The sequence below is a fragment of the Schistocerca cancellata genome, chromosome 3 (assembly GCF_023864275.1).
Source record: "Schistocerca cancellata isolate TAMUIC-IGC-003103 chromosome 3, iqSchCanc2.1, whole genome shotgun sequence".
In the NCBI taxonomy this organism is placed as follows: domain Eukaryota; kingdom Metazoa; phylum Arthropoda; class Insecta; order Orthoptera; family Acrididae; genus Schistocerca; species Schistocerca cancellata.
Genome location: NC_064628.1, coordinates 725,439,338 through 725,461,028, shown reverse-complemented (window position 1 = coordinate 725,461,028; position 21,691 = coordinate 725,439,338). Strand labels below are relative to the sequence as shown.

Genomic DNA, 21,691 nt, shown 5'->3' with positions numbered 1-21,691 from the left:
TTGCTGAGCGGCACCTCCAGGGAGCCGTTCACAAGGTGCAGTCATAGGCTCTAGCCCATGGCTTCCAGTTTTCAGCCGCAAAGTTTTGTGTCATGCACTTCTGTCGGCGTCATACCGTTCATCAGGAACCCAAACTTTACCTTATGACGATCCACTCACTGTAGTGGACACATATCAGTTCCTAGGACTGGTTTTCGATGCTCGATTGACTTGGCACCTCAATGCCCTCCGTTGCCTGAGCAACACCATTAGGGGTGCAGATCGCTGTACGCTGCTGTAGCTCTACAGAGCCCTTGTCCAATCCAGAATTGACTATGGGAGTGTGTTATGGTTCGGCAGCGCCTTCTGCATTGCATTTACTCGACCCTGTGCACTACTGTGGGGTTCGATTAGCGTCAGGAGCTTTTAGGACGAGGCCGGTGGCCAGCGTACTGGTGGAGGCTGGGATCCCTCCACTGCAGATCAGATGTGCGCAACTGCTCGTCAGTTACGTAGCACACATTCACAGTTCCCCTGAGCATTCGAATTACCGTCTCCTTTTCCCGCCTGCAGCAGTCAATCTCCCGCATCAATTGCAGTTCACGTGCGGTCCCTTCTCTCCGAACTGGAGCCCTTCCCTTTACCACCTCTACTTGCAGTCCGTACACATACGCCTCCATGGTGTGCGCCTTGGCTGCAGCTTTGTCGGCCTTTTGCATGGGCCTAAGGACTCAGTTAACCCCGCCACCCTCCGCTGTCACTTCCTCTCGGTTCTTGACGTGTTCCGGGGCTCTGAAGTGGTTTTTGCCGATGGCTCAATGGCTGATGTTCACACAGGCTTCGCATATGTTCATGGAGGACATATTGAGCAGTACTCCTTGCCAGTTGGCTGCAGTATTTTCACTGCAGAGCTGGCGGCCGTATCTGGTTCTCTTGAGTACATCCGCTCATGCCCTGGCAAGTCATTTCTCCTATGTACTGACTCATTGATCAGCCTACAAGCTATCGACCAGTGCTACCCTCGCCACCCTCTGGTCGTATCCATTCAGGAGTCCATCTATGCCCTGGAACAGTCCCGCCATTCTATGGTGTGTGTGTGTGTGTGTGTGTGTGTGTGTGTGGACCCCAGGACATGTTGGAATCCCCGGCAATGAACTTGCCAACAGGCTGGCCAAACAGGAGATGCGGAAACCATTTCTGGAGATAAGCTCTGCGTTCATCTTACACTGCTGGGTTTTCCGGCTTTTGGAGACGGAATGGCATAACAGCATACACAACAAACGGTGTTTCAGTAAGGAGACTATGAATGGATGGAAGTCTTCCATGCAGGCCTCTTGCAGGCAATCAGTTGTCCTCTGCCGGCTCCACATTGGCCATACGTGTCTAACGCATGGTTATCTACTTCGTCGCAAGGACCTACCTCAGTATCGCTGTGGCACCCAAATGGGTCGTCCAGCTCTTGCTGGACTGCCCACTTTTAGCCGCTCTGCAGCAGACTTTTAACTTTCCCAGCACCCTCCCTTCGGTGTTGGGCGACAATGCCTCCACAGCAGCTTTAGTTTTACATTTTATCCGTGAGATTGGGTTTTATACTTCTATGTAGTTTTTAGTGCATGTCCTTTGTCCCTCTATGTCCTCCACCCTAGTTCTTTTAGGGTGGAGGTTTTAATGTGTTGCAGAGTGTCTGGCTTTCCCTTTTTATTCTCGTGGTTGGCCAACCACTGTAATCTACTTTCATGTTTTACTCTCTTCTGTTTCCAGTGTCCCTCTGTTGTTTTCTTGTCCTCTTTTGTTCATTTTAGTGTTCATTGCCTTCCTTTCATTCTTGTGGTTTTTCCTTTGTTGCTGTTTTGTGTTGTATGTTTCGTCCAAGGTTTGTGTTCACTGGGTACTGAAGAACATGACAGACAACCACAAGGGCCAGCGAATGATGACAAGCTTTGCTCACTTAACGCGTTACACCACAGAATGGCATGACTTTTTGAGAGGAATTGTCACTGCTGATGAGTTGAGGATGTAGCGCTACATGCCCAAAACCAAGCAGGCCTCTTTGGAGTTCCATAGCAAAAAAAAAAAAAAAAAAAAAAAAAATTCAAAGTGACTCCGTCTGCTAGGAAAGTGCTTGTGGCAGTGTTCTGGGATATGGGTGGTGTGCTGAACATGGGACCACTGTGAATGCTGCAGCCTACATTAAAACATTGGTTAAGTTGCATTGTGCCCTTCGTGACAAACACCGCATCATTAATTCAGTTGGTGTCAAACTTCTTCTTGATAATGCTCACTCCCATGTTGCTACTCCTGTTCATTAGAAAATTGCCAAATTTGGGTGGGAGATACTCCAGCATCCACCACACAGTCTGTACCTTGCACCTTTAGGATTTCATCTGTTCGGTTCCATGAAGAAATTCCTGGTGGATAAACAGTTTGTGACAGATGCAGAAGTGAAATCAGCTGTCCATTGAAGGCTATACACCAACCAAACTGACTTCTATGAATAGGGCACATTGAAACTCGCACCACAATGGGAGAAATGTGTTGAAAACTTTGGTGATTATGTAGAAAATTAGGCAATGATGTAAGTTCATTTGTGATTTTTTTTTGTTTCCTCTTAAACTATTTGGTAATATAATTATTGTGCATTACTTTCTGATCTTCCCTTGTACACACGCTCTGTGCAAATTATCTGAGTATTGCAGAACATTCACCTTCTCTAGCTTATGCTGCTACTGACCCACTGCAGCTTTGCATGGGTGTCACTAAATATATATGGCCAGGCTTAAACAGTTTAAGCTGCACATACTAGAAAAGAAATCAGTAAGCACAAATGTTACCCGTTCCATATGTAAGTGATGTTTGGCGTGACATCTGGTAATTATGGGAGCTGCAGGCTACCACACCACCCAGTGCTCTCAACTGCAGCGACAATTTGGCATGAGCTGTGGCCACTTGGAGCTACCCAACTCTAGTACCAGTCTGGTGCAAGAGACATTTTCTGTAAAGCCTTTGTCTGCTTTTCTGAATGTAATATCACTATCAAGTGCCCTCTGCCACTCAACATGGGTATGAAGCACACTGTGCCACAAAACATTGTTACACTGTACCCTGTGCCTTGCATCACTGGTATGGAGCACCCTCTTCCATGCATCATCAGTATAAAGCATCTTCTCCCATGCAACATTGGTATGAAGCACAGTCTGCCACACAACATTGGCATGGAGCACCCTGTCCCATGCAACATTGATATGGGACACCTGCTACCACATAATGTTGGCTCAAAGCATCTCCCGCCATGCATCATTGGTACATATTACCCTCTTTAATGTAAAATCACTAGGAAGCACCTTCTGCCATGGAGCAGTGGTACAAAGCACCCTCTGTCACCCACCATTGGTAGGATGCACCCTCTGCCGTGCAACATCAGTACTAAATGCGCTCAGCAACACCAGATTGGTGTGAAGCACCCAACACCACGCAACATTGGTACAAAGTGACCTCTGCCACACATTATTAGTACCAACGACTCTCAGCCATACGACAGCAGTAAAAAGCATCCTTTGCCACTTAACATTGATACAAACGATCCTCAGCACCGAAACATCAGCATGAAGCACCCTCTGCCATGTAACATTGGTATGGAGCTCTGTGCCAGCTACTGTGATTCCAAGTAGTTCTACCATTCACCTATAGGTGGCAGTAGGATTGTTTTCACAATAGTGGTAGACTTTCATTTATTATAGTTCAGCCAGTCAAACTATTTATAAATCATGTACATAAACCTTCCTCATAAGCCAGTCTATCTGTTAGTGAAAAAACCGTATCAAAATCCCTACAGTAGCGCCTAACATTAGCTTAAACATATCTTTACATGCAAAAGTGTGGCTATGGACTTCAATTTGTATATGTATATAATGTAACATATAATGAAAAATACAGTATGGAAAAATGACAATATTATGAAAAGGATAGATTGCTACTCATCATACACTGGAGATGTTCTGTCTGTCTGTGACTCATCATCTCCACAGTATTTTGAGCAGCAGTCTATACTTTCCATAATACTGTAGTATATATAATATATACAGGGTGTTTCAAAAATGACCAGTATATTTGAAACGGCAATAAAAACTAAACGAGCAGCGATAGAAATACACCGTTTGTTGCAATATGCTTGGGACAACAGTACATTTTCAGGCGGACAAACTTTCGAAATTACAGTAGTTACAATTTTCAACAACAGATGGCGCTGCAAGTGATGTGAAAGATATAGAAGACAATGCAGTCTGTGGATGCGCCATTCTGTACATCGTCTTTCTGCTGTAAGCGTGTGCTGTTCACAACATGCAAGTGTACTGTAGACAACATGGTTTATTCCTTAGAACAGAGGATTTTTCTGGTGTTGGAATTCCACCGCCTAGAACACAGTGTTGTTGCAACAAGACGAAGTTTTCAACGGAGGTTTAATGTAACCAAAGGACCGAAAAGCGATACAATAAAGGATCTGTTTGAAAAATTTCAACGGACTGGGAACGTGATGGATGAACGTGCTGAAAAGGTAGGGCGACCGCGTACGGCAACCACAGAGGGCAATGCGCAGCTAGTGCAGCAGGTGATCCAACAGCGGCCTCGGGTTTCCGTTCGTCGTGTTGCAGCTGCGGTCCAAATGACGCCAACGTCCACGTATCGTCTCATGCGCCAGAGTTTACACCTCTATCCATACAAAATTCAAACGCGGTAGCCCCTCAGTGCCGCTACCATTGCTGCACGAGAGACATTCGCTAACGATATAGTGCACAGGATTGATGACGGCGATATGCATGTGGGCAGCATTTGGTTTACTGACGAAGCTTATTTTTACCTGGACGGCTTCGTCAATAAACAGAACTGGTGCATATGGGGAACCGAAAAGCCCCATGTTGCAGTCCCATCGTCCCTGCATCCTCAAAAAGTACTGGTCTGGGCCGCCATTTCTTCCAAAGGAATCATTGTCCCATTTTTCAGATCCGAAACGATTACTGCATCGTGCTATCTGGACATTCTTCGTGAATTTGTGGCGGTACAAACTGCCTTAGACGACACTGCGAACACCTCGTGGTTTATGCAAGATGGTGCCCGACCACATCGCACGGCCGACGTCTTTAATTTCCTGAATGAATATTTCGATGATCGTGTGATTGCTTTGGGCTATCTGAAACATACAGGAGGCGGCGTGGATTGGCCTCCCTATTCACCAAACATGAACCCCTGTGACTTCTTTCTGTGGGGACACTTGAAAGACCAGGTGTACTGCCAGAATCCAGAAACAATTGAACAGCTGAAGCAGTACATCTCATCTGCATGTGAAGCCATTCCGCCAGACACGTTGTCAAAGGTTTCGGGTACTTTCATTCAGAGACTACGCCATATTATTGCTACGCATGGTGGATATGTGGAAAATATCGTACTATAGAGTTTCCCAGACTGCAGCGCCATCTGTTGTTGAAAATTGTAACTACTGTAATTTCGAAAGTTTGTCTGCCTGAAAATGTACTGTTGTCCCAAGCATATTGCAACAAACGGTGTATTTCTATCGCTGCTTGTTTAGTTTTTATTGCCGTTTCAAATATACCGGTCATTTTTGAAACACCCTGTAGATAAATAGAAGATACAGCCTAGGCTACAGAAGGACTGCTAAGATAGATGTTTCTGCTGAAACAGTGTTGTATTTCATAGATCTGATTACTAAAGAAAAGCTCATTATACTCAGTTTGACACAGTAACCTGTGGTGCCTTCCTTTGTGTGACCACGTGTATTACTCTATCTGTTTTCAAAATCTTAATATTACAATCTTTGATCAACATTGTACTATAAATATGTTGTAAATACTGTCATTTGTCAGGCATAAATGAAGGCACGATATTGCAGGTATTGTTAAAGAGTGCTACTTTTACCAAAGTTGAGAGCTCTCTGCAACTCTACCATTGAGAGTAGCCATAGAAGAGGGTGAATACATTGTATTTGGATCCTCAGGATTAATAAATAACATGTTACTGCATTGGTAGGCCATTGACATTGGCTTCGACCAGTCACAACCAAACTGTCACCTTGCAACTTAACCTTATGCTTAGTCTGTGCTGCAGACCAGTCTTGCACCAGAAACTGAATTTAAAAGAAAGATTAGTTAGAGGACTTTGAGTAGTGGTTAATAGTGAAAGAGGATAACTACATGACCCTGTCACATACAGTACATGGTCATAGTTAATGCCTTTACAAGAAAATCAAATGCCAATGCCAACAGTGTATTTGTCAAGTCACATTAAAGTGACCACCTGTGTAAAGCCTGGATAACATCCTTTTACTGTGGGGACCACTGTAAGACTGCGAGAAAAGAGTCAGTGAGGTTCTGGAAGGTACTGACAGGGATGTGGAGCCAAGCCGACTGAAGTGCCACGGCCAACTACACTAGGTTTCTCGGTTGAGGACCCATGACATAAACAGCCCAATTGAGGTTGTCCCACAGATTCTTGATTGGGTTTAAATCCAGGGAGTTTGGTGGCCAGGGAAGTGTGGTAAACTCTTCCTATTACTCTTCGAACCACAGACGTAGATTGCGAGTTGGGTGACATGTTGCATTGTCCTGCTGGTAGATGCCACATGCCAAGGAAAAACAAACTGTATGTAGGGGTAGGCTTGGTCCCTAAGGAAAGATGCAGACTTGTGTTGGTCCCTTGTTCCCTCCCAGAATGATGAGTTCACTCAGGGAATGCCACAAAAACATTCCCCAGGCCATAATGTTTCTTCTTCTGGCCTGGACCTTTCCATTGATTGTTGCAGGGTGTTTGCTTTTAGACATTTCATGTCTATGAACCATATAATGGGATTCACCTTCAAAGGCCATCAATCATCACTCAGAAGATGTCCAGTTGTCATATTGGCATGTCAGTATCATCTTTTGTTGGCAATGAACAGCAGTCAGTAAGGGTGCATGAATCAGGTGCCTACTACGGAGACTCATTTGCTGTAACGTCGCTGGACAGCCATTGGAGAGACACTGTCAGTAGCCCCTTGGCTCATCTGGCTGTTCAGCTGATCACAGCTACATGTCTATCCAACTATATTCATTTCCACAGCCATCAGTCCTACCTGTCATCTGTGGTTCTTGGTCCACCACAATTGCCATAGTATGCTTCAACCAAGACAGTATGCAAACAGTTTACAAACTTATCCATTCTGTGTTGTAAAAGCCAATGATCATGCCCTTTTTGACACCAGGTAAATCCTCCGCTTCCAAATTACGATAGCAACTGCACTGTCCTCCATGTCCCCTGGACAACTTTTATACCCAGTTCTAGTGCTGACACCTGCCATCTGTGAGTGGTTGCAAACAAAGGCAGTGGTTACATTAATGTGACTGGACCATTTAGTATCTTGTCATTCTCCCAAGCTCATCACAAGGGGGGGGGGGGGGGGGGGGAGGGGGGTCTGCTGACTCACAAGGGGAGGCCGCCAATTGTGAAATTCAGATTCGATTCATACTGCGCATAATAAAAGCTGATGGCCAGAGGTGTAATGTGGCAAAGCACCAAGATGCACTTCTCAGCCGTTGTCGAGAAAATCGACAGTTAAAAGAAACCGTTGCGGTGAAATACTCTCTACGATTAGTAGTTTTATACAGCGTCGTGGCGCAGCGGTAAGCGCTCGGGTTCGTAATCAGAAGGTCGCCGGATCGAATCTCGCGCCATGCAATTTTTTTAATTATTAGTTTTTTGTAATTCATATATATATATATATATATATATATATATATATATATATATATATATATATATATATATATATTATTAATGAATTGCTTATGCATGTTGGTGAAGGCGGATCACTCTCCAATTGTACCGCCTCCATTTCTCCGTTTTTTTTAACAGGGTGTACCAAAGCTCTCCCGTCCGCACTGATTTTCGACGATGTTATAAGTTGCGCTAGGGACCGCATCTACCTTCTTTCGAAGTTAGCAGGCAACTACGCTGTTATGCGGCGGCTCGTTTCGGCCCATTCAACATCTGTCCTTCAAGTGTAACGAGCGAGTAACGGAGTTTATATTTCATACCTGCCACTGCGAATTTGTGTTCGTGGGGTCTCTATTCTAATTCGAACGTTTCACTTACGCTATACGTATTCGTTTCGGAATATCGTTTCTACGTCTTCCGTTAACTATACGTGATTAACATTATGAAGACAATTAATAACATTTGTGAAATACAACTTTGTTTGCGGTAAACATAATGATTTTCGAAGTCGCCAGTTTTTCCACGACAAACGACTTTCAACAACTTATTATATGCATAATTGTTGCAACTGATTGCCGGGAATTATATATATATATATATATATATATATATATATATATATATATATATATATATATAAAGATGAAAGTGCTGGCAGGTCGACAGACACACAAACAAACACAAACATACACACAAAATCCAAGCTTTCGCAACCAACGGTTGCCTCGTCAGGAAAGAGGGAATCCCTCTTTCCTGACGAGGCAACCGTTGGTTGCGAAAGCTTGGATTTTGTGTGTATGTTTGTGTTTGTTTGTGTGTCTGTCGACCTGCCAGCACTTTCATTTGATAAGTCACACATCTTTGTTTTTAAATATATTTTTCCTTCGTGGAATGTTTCCTTCTATTATAACCATATATATATATATATATATATATATATATGTGTGTGTGTGTGTGTGTGTGTGTGTGTGTGTGTGTGTGTGTGTGTGTATATACACACATTTGAATTACAAAAAACAAATACTAAAAAAAAAATTTGGATGGTGCGAGATTCGATCCGGCGACTTTCGGATTACAAACCCGGGCGCTTACCGCTGCGCCACGGCGCTGTGGAAAATTAGTAATCGTAGAGAGTATTTCAGCGCAACGGTTTCTTTTAACTGTCGATTTTCTCGACAACGGCTGAGAAGTGCATCTTGGTGCTGTGCCACATTACACCTCTGGCCATGAGCTTTTATTATGCGCAGTACGAATCGAATCTGAATTTCACAATTGGCGGCCTCCCCTTGTCAGTTTTTCAGGCAGACTGATGAGAGAACATGAAGATGTGCACAGGGTATAGATGCATCTTTAGAGGCCTGCAGTCAGTTTTTCAAACAGACTGGAGTTAATGCAAGGGGCATAGCAACATGTTCGTGGTCCAGGAATCACCAGGAAGTGTCTTTAAGTGTGTACAGCAGTGAAGGGCAAAACTGTGTTTTATTTTATATGACATCTGCAGCAAATCATGTGTAAATTAAAGAACATTGTACAAAAGCTGCCAACAGCATTGGGCAGTGTGGTTGTTAAGACGCTGATCTCTTACTCAGGGAGATGGAGTTTGCTCTTTCTGGCCCTCCTGATTTAGTCAGCATTTCCTTGCTTTTTTTTTTAAATGTGTATTTTGAACTATTTACTTTCATTGTATTATGATGAAACGTCCTTTATCGTTGTGAGATGGTCCCAGGAAATATAACCAGGAAGTATAAATAAATAAATAAATGTTGACATCACTGGTCAAAGCAGAATGACAGTATCACGATCTTCAGTGCACTCACCATCTTCAGGAGGCCTATATGAGTGTACTGTACAACACTGTGCAGACAGTCATCATCCTCAGTGGATCACTATCTCCACTAAACCTTTGTAGATCTAACAAATGGCGCTATCTAAGCCACTACTCAAAAGAACTAAATGACATATTGCAAACCAAACACACAAGTGACAACTACCATTAAACATAGAAACAAAAACAATTTGCAAAAGTCATGTGAGTAACAAATAGCACAACAATTCAAAGAGTTGGCTCACATTGTCCACTATACCTGGGTCTTCTGTGTTTGAAAGAAGCTTGACTACGAATAGTATCATCTTCTCTTCTCTAACATCTGTTTTATAATGCAAATGCTTGTGGAAGTTGCAAGATGTTTAGGATTTGTTGAAGCTTCTTCCACACCTTTCTGTTAGAACTTCAAGTTGAACACATATATTTTGGAACGACACAACAACACATATAAGTCACAGAGTAAGTTGACAAGTAAAACGTGTATACGTTAGCATTTGAATGAGCACTGAGTGCCAGTCCGTCGGCCACTGCTCGGCTGGCCGCTTAGGTGGCGCAGCTGCTGCATGGCTGGCAGACAGCGCCTGAGTATTGAGAGATGCCAAGATCCCGAGCGTCAGGTAGAGCCAAAGGTGGTGTGGCGGCATTCGGAACAGGCGTTGCTGGCACCCGAGGCCGAAGCTGGTCCAAATGACGCACTGCAACACCCGTGTCCATCTGGATTTCATACAGGCGTCTGCCACAGTGTCTTAAGATGCGGCCCGGGCTCCATTTTGGCCGCCTGCCATATCCCCGTACCCAGACCAGGTCGTCGGGGGTGAACCGGCCAAGTGAAGGCACCTGCGGCCGTGAGGTGGGAGGCCGCAGAAGATGAAGTAGTGTGCGGGGCTGTCGGCCATGTAAGAGCTCAGCCGGGCTGTGGTCGCCCATGGGGGTGAAACGGTAAGACGACAGAAACTGGAGAAGTGCATCATCAGCAGAAGAAGTCAGAAGTTTCTGCATCTGAGCCTTAAATGTGCGGACCAGTCGTTCAACCTCACCATTGGATTGTGGATGGAACGGTGGGGCCGTGACATGCGTAACACCGTGACGAGCACAAAAATCCGCAAATTCGGAAGAGGCAAATTGCGGACCATTATCAGTAACAAGAGTAGAGGGGAGGCCTTCCAAAGAAAAAATGCGGGCGAGAGCACTGGTGGTTGCTGCGGTGGTAGGTGATGTGCAACGGACAATGAAAGGAAAGTTAGAGTAGGCGTCAATTATGAGGAGCCAATAAGTACCTAAAAAGGGTCCTGCAAAGTCGGCATGAATGCGCTCCCAGGGCTTCTCAGGCGAAGGCCACGGTGACAAAGATGACTTCAGGGCAATGGCCTGTGACGCACAAGGGCCGCAGGCAGTGACCATGTGTGCTATTTCAGAGTCGATGCCAGGCCAGTACACATGATGGCGCGCCAGAGATTTTGTGTGAGACACACCCCAGTGCCCTTGGTGAAGGAGGCGCAAGATCGAAGCACGCAAAGACGCAGGTACCACAACACATGGCGAAGCATTTTCGGTGGAAAGGAGGATAACACTATTCCTAGCCGTGAGGCGGTAACGCAAAGCGTAGTAGTTCCGCAACGGATCAGAAGTCTTAGCGGACAGGCGATCTGGCAAACCCTTCTGAATACAGCGTAAAACCTGGGAGAGGGTAGGGTCAGAACCCGTAGCAGCCGCCAGCCTGTTCCCAGTGATGGGGAACCCGTCCACAACCCGCTGCTCGGCAACATCCAGGTGGAAACACAAAAGTTCGTCCCTATCGAATGCCTGATCAGGACCCATGGGAAGGCGAGACAGAGCATCAGCATTCGCATGTTGAGTCGTTGGCCGGAAATGAATCTCATAATTGAAACAGGACAAGTAAAGAGCCCAACGCTGGAGGCGGTGTGCAGCCTTGTCGGGAAGTGATGTAGATGGATGAAACAAGGAAACAAGTGGTTTGTGATCCGTAACAAGATGAAATTTTGAGCCATAGAGAAAAACACCAAACTTATGAAGAGCATAAATGATGGCCAAAGCTTCTTTCTCAATTTGAGAATACTTTTGTTGGGCATCCGTGAGCGTTTTGTAGGCATAAGCAATGGGTTGTTCTGAACCGTCAGAAAAACGGTGCGCAAGGACTGCACCGACCCCGTATTGAGAGCCATCTGTGGCAAGAACAAGATGTTGGCCAGGTCGATAAGTAGCCAGGCACGGGGCCTGTTTCAGCACAGTCTTCAACTTCTGGAAAGCCGCTTCACATGACGCGGACCAGTGAAAAGGCACGTTTTTATGCAACAGGCAATGCAACGGCTGAGCCACCGAAGCTGCAGATGGTAAAAACTTGTGATAGGATGCTATTTTCCCCAAGAAGGCCTGCAGTTCCTTAACAGATGTAGGGTGAGGAAGGGCATCGATCGCAGCGACAGTTTGTTGAAGCGGACGAATACCATCCCGAGAGAGTTGAAACCCCAAGTACGTGATAGATGCCTGAAAAAATTGTGATTTCTGAAGATTACACTTAAGACCGGCAGTCTGTAAGACATGAAAAAGTGTGCGGAGATTTTGAAGATGTTCATCAGTGGTGGAGCCAGTGACAGCAATGTCGTCCATGTAATTGATACACCCAGGGACAGGGAGCAATAATTGTTCCAAGAATTGCTGAAAGAGAGCAGGGGCGCTAGCAACCCCGAAGGGCAAGCGTTGGTATTGATAGAGACCGAAAGGCGTGTTAAGGACCAGAAACTGCCAGGAAGCAGCGTCGAGAAGAAGTTGATGATAAGCTTCTGACAGGTCAATTTTAGAAAAATACTGGCCGCCAGCAAGTTTAGTGAACAGTTCTTCAGAACGGGGCATAGGGTAAGTGTCGATGAGGCATTGAGCATTTACAGTGGCTTTGAAATCGCCACAGAGACGAATATCACCATTTGGCTTAGCAACTACAACGACAGGAGAGGACCACTCACTGAAAGTGACAGGAAGCAAGACCCCTGAAGCAGTGAGACGATCCAAGTCCCGTTTTACCCGATCACGAAGGGCCACAGGAATGGGCCGAGCCCGAAAAAACTTAGGCCGAGCAGTGGGTTTGAGCTTGATATGAGCTTCAAAGTCATTTGCACGGCCTAACCCAGTAGAAAAAAGGGACGAAAATGTTGTCGACAAGGAATCCAATTGAGCAAAAGGAATAGCATCAGAGACAATATTGACAGAGTCATCTGTGGAGAACCCAAAAACGCGAAAGGCATCGAAACCAAAAAGATTTTCTGCATTGCTCTGGTTGACCACAAATATGGGAACAGTGCGAACGACAGATTTGTAAGATACCTCAGCATTAAACTGTCCCAAGAGAGAAATCTTCTGTTTATTGTATGTCCGTAATTGCCGAGTGACAGGGGACAGGAGTGGAGAACCCAGCTGAAGATACGGCTGAGAATTAATTATAGTGGCAGCAGAACTGGTATCCACTTGCATGCGAACATCTCGACCAAGGATTTGGACAGTGAGGAATAACTTTCCTGAAAGGGAAGAAGTGCAATTCACAGACAACATTGAATCAGAATCAGTGTCATATTCATGAACATCATGTATGCTCATATACATTCTAAGATTTTTCCTCATTCTAAGCCTGTGAACAAGAGGGATACAACTGAGGGAAATGTTGAATATCATGTAGACTGTCTGCAAAGATTTCAAACATACACTGTTGACTGATTTCATTCGTAAAACTAGTATTTATCTCATCAGTGAATCATTGCTTGTGTGTTTCACAAATGAGCATAGGGTGCTCAGAGGTCCTTTAGAGTATCCCATAAAACCAACATCCATGTTTGGTTCCTGGATATTGGTGTATGATTGTGTAACTGAACCAATAAAGATCAATTTATATCTACATCAGTGCTCCTGAAGCCATATTGCTGTGTGTGGCAAAGGCTACATAACATACTAGTATAATTTTATCACTTCCTATTCCATTTTCAATCAGATATAACTGTTAGAACTTCAAGTTTAACACATATATTTCGTAACGACACAACAACACATATAAGTCACAGAGTAAGTTGACAAGTAAGACGTGTGTACACATTAGCATTCAAATGAGCACTGAGTCCCATTCTAGCGGCCGCTGCTCGGCTGGCCGCTTAGGTGGCGCAGCTGCTGCATGGCTGGCAGACAGCGTCGCACGTAGCGGACACGCGTAATTGCGCGGCGGCACTTTGAATGATCGGCGAGTCACAACATTTTCACTTTGTAATATTTTTGGTTAACAAATTGTATAAGTCCTCTCATATGCTGCCTTATTCTTTTTCTATATCTGCTTTAATTTTCTGTAAGTTGGTGTTATTTTGTTGGGTGCTTTGTTTCTTATATTTGTCAAAGTTTTCTTAAATTCATTGAGGACACCTAAGTAGTCACTGCGTCACCATAAAAGAGTGTAATTATCTTGAATGGAGAATAGCTTCTGTTAGGGGTATTGCCTCAACAGCACCTTTCTCTAATGCAGCTAGTGGATATTGTACTTTGTCTGGTAAATATATAGGCTTGTGTTTCTTATTTTAGATGTAATAATGTAAAATTTGTGGTGAGGCTGATTGTACATTGTTAAGGTTGATGAATATTGGTTGCAACAAGAGTTACAGTGCTTCTGCAGTTCTTAGTGGTAAGAAATATGCATCTTGGTCTCCATAAATATCCTTATGAGGAGATGACATTCACATCTGGTTTACGATTTCTATATTGCTGCTAACCACATACAGGAAGTATTGAGTGGCAAACAGACACATTTAAAATTACAGTGTTGGATATTATTCAGTTATAAAAAGATTCAGATGAAGAAACACACACAACTCACACACACACACACACACACACACACACACACACACACACATGGCCATTGTTGTTTCTGCACACCGTGGCCCCACTGCAGATTGCTCGTACCCCAGTCTCAGACACTCTGGTGCCTCCCTTCTTCATCTTTGTCTTCCCTCATCCTTGTTACAGGTGGGCTCCTCCCCTAATTGACCTGCCCTCCTTTTCAGTTTTTACCAACACATCCTTCTCACTTCTCTGAGCGAGGAACTATTAGTTCTGAAAGCTAGAATGTGTACCACTTTTATTTTTAAATATATCTATAGGCAGCACTACACATTCACCTCCTGAATGTAAGTACTGGGCAGCAATTCTGTCTCATAATTTGTTTCCTTAATTGAACTGCCCTTTGACACAAGTATTATTGTGATGCTGCCATGCCCACATTGAAACTTACAGGCCCAAAAGTTTTTTTGTAAGTTCATTCTCTTCACAGCTGTCCAAAATTTTTTAATTCACCAGCTAGATGTTGACACTTGTCTTTGCCATAACTTTTGTCTGAAATATGTGTGGACTTATTTTGCTTCGGTTATAAAAAGATTCAGATGAAGAAACACACACGTACTCCCATGCCTGAAACTATGTTCAGTCATCACAGATTTCAGAAAAAAAGTTTCAGAGAAATACAGAAGGTATTTGAAGCTGATGAGACATCATACTGGTTGGGCTGTCTATATAGTACTTACGTACTTGCAGTTTGAACTGACCACAGAAACTGTCTTACTCATATTGTCCGCACTACGTCATTCAATTTCACAAGCCATATTTATTTGATCCTTTCAAGAATCCTGCATTACATCTTCGACATTAAGCTCTATTTTACCAGGCAAGTAACAGTGACAGTTTCTTTTTAAAAAATGCCATTTCTTTTCATGTCAGAAGTTTTTTAGATCCACATATTCGGCAATTTGAACTTTCGTCTTGAGTGTAAGATGGCAAATTAATTATTAAATTAAAAAGAAACATTGTAAATAACTTTTATACTGCCACCAGTCTCAATGTTACATTTCAAAATAGTGAACATTGAAGCTACCAAGTGAGTCTGTTCACCCCCCTTTCCCTTCTCCAAAGAAAAATGTCACTATGAAGGTTTTTGTTGCCAATAAAGCAGTTTTGTGGTTTTATTGCATTGCCATTTTTTTTCCTACAGAATGTTCTAGCAGCAGTTTGGTCTACGTCATGCAGAAATGTTCACAGTTCTTCAGATTATGTTTCAACATTTTCCAGCAAGCTTTTGAAATGCTCTTCCTCAGCTATTTTTGCCACGGATTTAACAAACATGACACCCATTGCTTCTCTGAATGCAGAACTTCATTCATGTAAGATGTGTATCATCTCAACAATGTTGTAAATTTTAATGTGTTGGTTTTCTTCAGAACAAACCCCAATAGGATGCCAACATTCCAATCCAGAGTGTTGACACAACCACATTTAGTGGATGTGTCTTGTATGGGTTGTCAGGCACATTTTCTCTGGTGTTTTGGCAGATACTTGCAATTTTGTGTTTGCGACATATAGCTGAAGTCAGACCATACAAATTCTGCTCATTGTGTCTCGCATACAATGCACAGCATTGATGGAAAGTGTTGGTTTGTTTTTCATTACAAACAAAATTATTTTTAAATCATAATTTTGCTCATCCATTCGATAGAATTCTCCCAAATTAGTCTAGTGCATAATTTGTTTTATTGTTATGTATTAACATGAACACTAAAACACAAAGAATAATAAGTACTCCAGCAGTGGCATAGCAGCTCTTTTGCAAAGCCTTGATAAAACAAATATCACACTAGACTAGTTTGGACCACTCTGTAGGTTGGATTTCACTTTGAAAATCATTTTGTTTGTAATGAGAAAAAGATGAAATTTCCATCGACATTGGACATCAGATGAAAGACATGATGAACGGTATTTGTTTAGGCTTGTTCCATCTACATATTTCAAAAACAAAATTGCAAATGTCTGCCAAAACACCACAGAAAATTTGCCTGATGACTCTTGAAAGAGACACCCTGTATACATAAAGTGTGTATGTATATCTGAGATCTCCTCCTAAACCATTGTCAATTTCAGTCAAATTAGGAACATAAATAGCAAATTTCATGAGTATCGGCACTTTGGGACTTATAACCTCCTAGCTCCAATAGGAGTGAAGATATGGGCAGATTTGTGCATTTTTCATCCCCTGCCATATAGGCTTCTCTGCATGATGGACATGTTATGTTGTACTGCAGATGTGCCATATCAGACTGTTTTGCAGGGCATTCTACACATCAGGGGCTAAAAACCTTTTTTCCAACTTCCTGATATGTAGGCTGCCTGGCAGTACAGGCATGTTGTGGCATTAGTATCAGCCTGCTTGATCGATCTTTCTGGCAGGGGTATATGCGTGGATGAGTCTGTCTTTGGAAGTTTGAAATTGGTAAAGGACGGGATGGATAAAGAGAGGGGGCAGGAGGGGATTGTTAGAAATAGATGGGCAGGAATTGGTGGACAGAGACTGGAGGGGTGGAAACAGAGAGGTGGCAGTGGTACAGGGAAAGAGGAGGGGGGGAAGAAGATTGGTATGAAGAGGAGAGTTATGGGGAGAGGGAGAAGTGGGAGATGAATAGGGTAGATGGTGAGGATGAGGTGTAGGGAGAGCAGGCAGGAGCAAATGTACAGGGAGACTGTGGCAGGATTAGACAGACAGGAAGATTGGGGGCAAGAGTAGATGGGCAGAGAGAGAAACGGGTGGAGTAGTTTGAAAGGGAGAGGGGGAGGGTGAAATGGACAGAGAGATGAGGGGAAGTAGGAGATGGACAGAGAGGGATGGGGAGGAGGATTCAATGGACAGAGAGAGAAGGAAGGAGGAGATGGGCAGAGAAAGGGAGACAGACAGACAGAGGGTGAGGAGGAGATGGGTCAGAGAGGGGACAAGGAGTAGATGGAAAGAGGGGGGAGAAGGAATTTGACAGAGAGTAAGAGATGAGCAAAGTGGGGTGGGAGAGGGGGAAGATGTGTGCAGTATATGTGTTGAACATGTATATGCACCGTATCATCTTGCTTTACAGGGCAGCCCACAGGTCAGGGGCAAAGTACTGTTTACTAGTTCCTGAAGTGTGGGGGCCTTGCACGACAGGAATCTTGTGTGGTGGTGGTGGTATTGGCTTGCTTTATCAACCTGCCTAGCAAGGCTACCTATACATAAAGGACATAAAACAGTTTTCAAGCCTCTGGCATGTAGGCTGCTCTGCATAGCAAGTGAATAGTATCGGCCTGCTTATCGAACTGTGTTGTGGGGCATTGTACGTATTAGAGTGAAGAAACAGTTTTCAGATCCCTGATATGTAGGTTGCCCTGTATGACAGTCATTTTGTCCAAGTAGCATTGGCCTGGTTTATTGATTATTTTGCAGTGGTTTCACGTGTGGATGAGCATAGGTGGGAGAAGGTTGAAGTGGGTAGAGGAGGGGATGGACAGAGGGAGGGGGCTAGATGGGGAGAGAATGGACAGCAGGTGATGGACGATGGACAGAGAGAGGGGAGAAGGATATGCTTGAAGAGGGTGGATGAGAAGATGGACAGAGACAGAGAGAGAAGGAAGAAGAGAGGGAGCTGTAGGAGGACATTATTCTATGTCAATCAACACAGAGTCTAAAACTCACCATCTCAGATTTTCTTGAAATTTGGCACAGATGTACTGCAGATATAGACTTAGAAAAATATGAAATTTTACTGAGATATGTCAACTCGTTTCTGAATTACAGAGCTGCAAAGTTATAAAAGGGCCCAAAACAGGGAATGGCAGTTTTTTATGTTGCTGTAGAAGCCTTCCTAATTGAGCAACAGACCTGGGCTCAATACCATTTTAAAGCATTTTTTATGCCCTTTTCCATAGTATACAATAATACATAGGTTAATATAAAAATCGTTTTGAAAACAAATTTTAAAATTTAATTTAATTTTTTTTTTCAAAAAGTTCATATTTTAAAATTTCCAGATTTATTCCATGAGTAGCTAGTATTGTTGTAAGTCACAGGCCAAAACATAAATTTGGGATGATAATTTCTTCATGAATAAGAAAAAAGAAAACTGAAGTTCTATGTCCAATAATTTGGCTGTGGACTCATGTTGACTGTTAAAATAATACTCACTGTCATAGAGTGAGTGCAACCCTTCCTGAGTGGTTGAGTGTAATAAGTTAATTACTTTTGAACTGGTATTAAAATCACTTAGTGTTTTGGCCAAATATTTAGTGCTTCAGTAAAACAAAGTGTTATTGGAAGCTATAAAGTGACTTAAAATCTATTATGAAAATGTAAAAATTATCAACTAATTTTTAACCAGTTAGTTTCTGCTTTAACAATAAGTGTGTCAGTGTTCCCCCTCCCCCCCTCCCCCCCATTGAGATGGAAACTGACACATTGTCCCTCAAGATGGAAACAGATACATCGAGAATACAGTGTTGCAATCTGTTACAGAAAACAAATCACTTTAGAGACAGCAGAAAGCTCAGAAATGTCACATGATGGATGCCTAAATTGTATCCAGTCAGTGGTTCAAAAATCTGTGATAAATGTCGGAAGGAAATTACTATTTTTAAAAAAAATGCGCAGTCCTGAGTGACAAAAGTGTTGAACATGATCATTCTCAAACAGAAACATTATTGCACAGTGATATACGAGGGTGGTTCAGAAAGTAACCTCCGATCGGTCACAGTGCGGGTTGTGGGGGGAGTAGCGACGCCATCTGTGCGTTCATGCACTCAACAGGTCAGTCGGCATCAAGCCGTGGTCGAGTGAACGTCGTACCTGCGCTAGTTTAGTTTTTGTGGCAGTTTGAAATGTGTGCTGCAATAGAAAACCCCGCCAAATGTGAAGTGCGTGCCGTCATAATGTTTTTTACAGCCAAAGGATATTCTGCAGCAGCTATTCATCGTGAGCTTTGTGCCATGTACGGACCAAGAGTTATGAGTGAAGGAGTTGTCCGTGAATGGGTACGTTTATTTAAAAGTGGACGAGAAAACGTTCATGATGAAGAGAGGAGTGGTAGACCATCATTGGTGACTGACGAACTAGTTCAGACAGTTGATGCAAAAGTTCGTGAAAATCGACGTTTCTCAATGTCGGAGTTGTCTACTGGTTTTCCACAGATTTCTAAGACTCTCTTGTACGAGATAGTGACAGCAAGATTGGGTTACCGTAAGTTCTGTGCACGATGGGTGCCCAAAATTCTTACCGACCACCACAAAACTCAAAGAATGGCCTCTGCATTAGGCTTTCTGTCACGTTATGAGGACGAAGGAGAACCATTGTTAAACAGAATCGTGACCGGTGACAAAACCTGGATTAAGTACGTGAACCCTGAGACAAAAGAACAATCAAAGATGTGGGCACATTCAAATTCGCCTACCAAACCAAGAAAAGCCTCGCAAGATTTTTCTGCCAGAAAACTGATGGCAACGGTGTTTTGGGATGCCAAAGGGGTATTGTTGGTTGAATTCATGGAACGTGGTAAGACCATTAATCAAGACGTGTACTGTGAAACAATAAAAAAGTTACGATGGGCTATACAGAACAAACGCCGTGGTATGCTGACTTCTGGTATCGTTTTTTTGCACGATAACGCCCGTCCTCACTCTGCTCGCAGAACAACGGCCCTTCTTGAGTCCTTCAAGTGGGACGTTATCAACCATCCACCTTACAGCCCAGACCTGGCGCCAGGTGATTATCACCTCTTCATGCATTTGAAGAAATGGTTCGGGTCACAGCGGTTTGATGACGACGAAGAGCTCAAAGATGCGGTCACAGGCTGGCTCCAGGCACAAGCAGGTGATTTTTATGCAGAAGGAATTTCAAAGCTTGTGAAGAGATACGATAAGTGCCTGAATCGCTATGGAGACTATGTAGAAAAATAGTGCAAAGATGTAGTTGTAAGATGTATATATTAAAATATTTTTATTTAACTTGATGTATTTTTTTAAATCAACCGGAGGTTACTTTCTGAACGGCCCTCGTAGAATTTATAACTGCTTCAGACATTGTCCAGTCACTTGATATATATCTTGAACTGTTAGGTAAGTCTCCTATTGCTAAGAGAAAAATGAAATACAAGAAGTATTGCACATTGAAAGTAAGAAAAATTTCCTCAACTATGAACATTAAACTATTTTCTGCTTCTACTGAAAGTTTGTCATCAGAAAGCAATAGTGATGTTGAGGAATCTGAAGCTGTGAAAAGTAAATTGTACAAGTAGGACGAAAAGGTTAATGCTTCAAATGTGTTTACCAGATAATTGGAGCATAAGAATGATAATGCATGAACATAATTTGCCAAACTATATGGCTAGGCAGTTGAAAAGAATCTTAAACAAAAAGGCATTTGAGAAGGTCCAGATTTAAAATCAGGGGAAAGCACGCCAATGGAGACCGTGAGAATTATACATTCATCTTTTGAAGATGATGTAGTAGTAGGGCGACACCAGATGTTAAAGACTGTGTGACAGTTTCGAAATCAGACAGAAGTAAATCAAAGATCTGAAAAGACTTGTATTGTGTAACCATAAAGAAGCGTACAAAAATTTTAAAGACAAGTTTTCTGGCATAGAAATATGTTTCTTTAAATTTGCTGAATTGCGACCTAAACATTGTATGTTGGCTGTTCAAAGTCACACACACATCACCAAAACATGAAACTAATGATAGAAAATACCAAATTGAAAACTATACAAAAGGTAAAATTCAAAATTGCAAACAGTGCCTTGCATAAGTGCTTTGTAACCCATCATCTATCGATTGCAACATGGGGAAACGTTGCTTACTGTCCAGGTGGAACTGAGATGTATCAAATTTTGGAAGAATCCTTTGCTGAAAATTCCGTTGAAAAAGTGTAATTACACATGTGTGTTTCAGTTGACCCTTGTAATCTAGAGACTTTGGAGAAAGATTCAAAATAATTTATTGGTTTATTCTGCAGAAAGTTGTCCTCTGGGGTTCAGTATGACTTCATTGCAAACCAGCAGGGATATTTTCTTAAGTGCACAAAATAAAATCTGAAAGAATCAGAATTGTTTCCATGTGTGATTTTTCTGAAAATAACAGCATAGTTCTACAACATGAAGCTCAGAGTTACCACTGTACGAACCAACAGATCACAATCCATCTCGTTATACATTTCAAAAAGGAAAACAAAGTGGAACTTCTTAGTTATGTAATTGTTTCTGATTCACTAGTGCACAACAGAATTGCTGTATATACTTTAAA

At 42.9% G+C, this 21,691-nt stretch overlaps 1 protein-coding gene across 1 annotated transcript in view; it reads left to right on the top strand.

The window, feature by feature from the left end:
• The window catches only part of LOC126175742 (uncharacterized), a 45,346-nt gene that overhangs the window by 6,202 nt on the left and 17,453 nt on the right, over window positions 1-21,691 (top strand). The gene's annotated exons all lie outside the window — the stretch shown is intronic.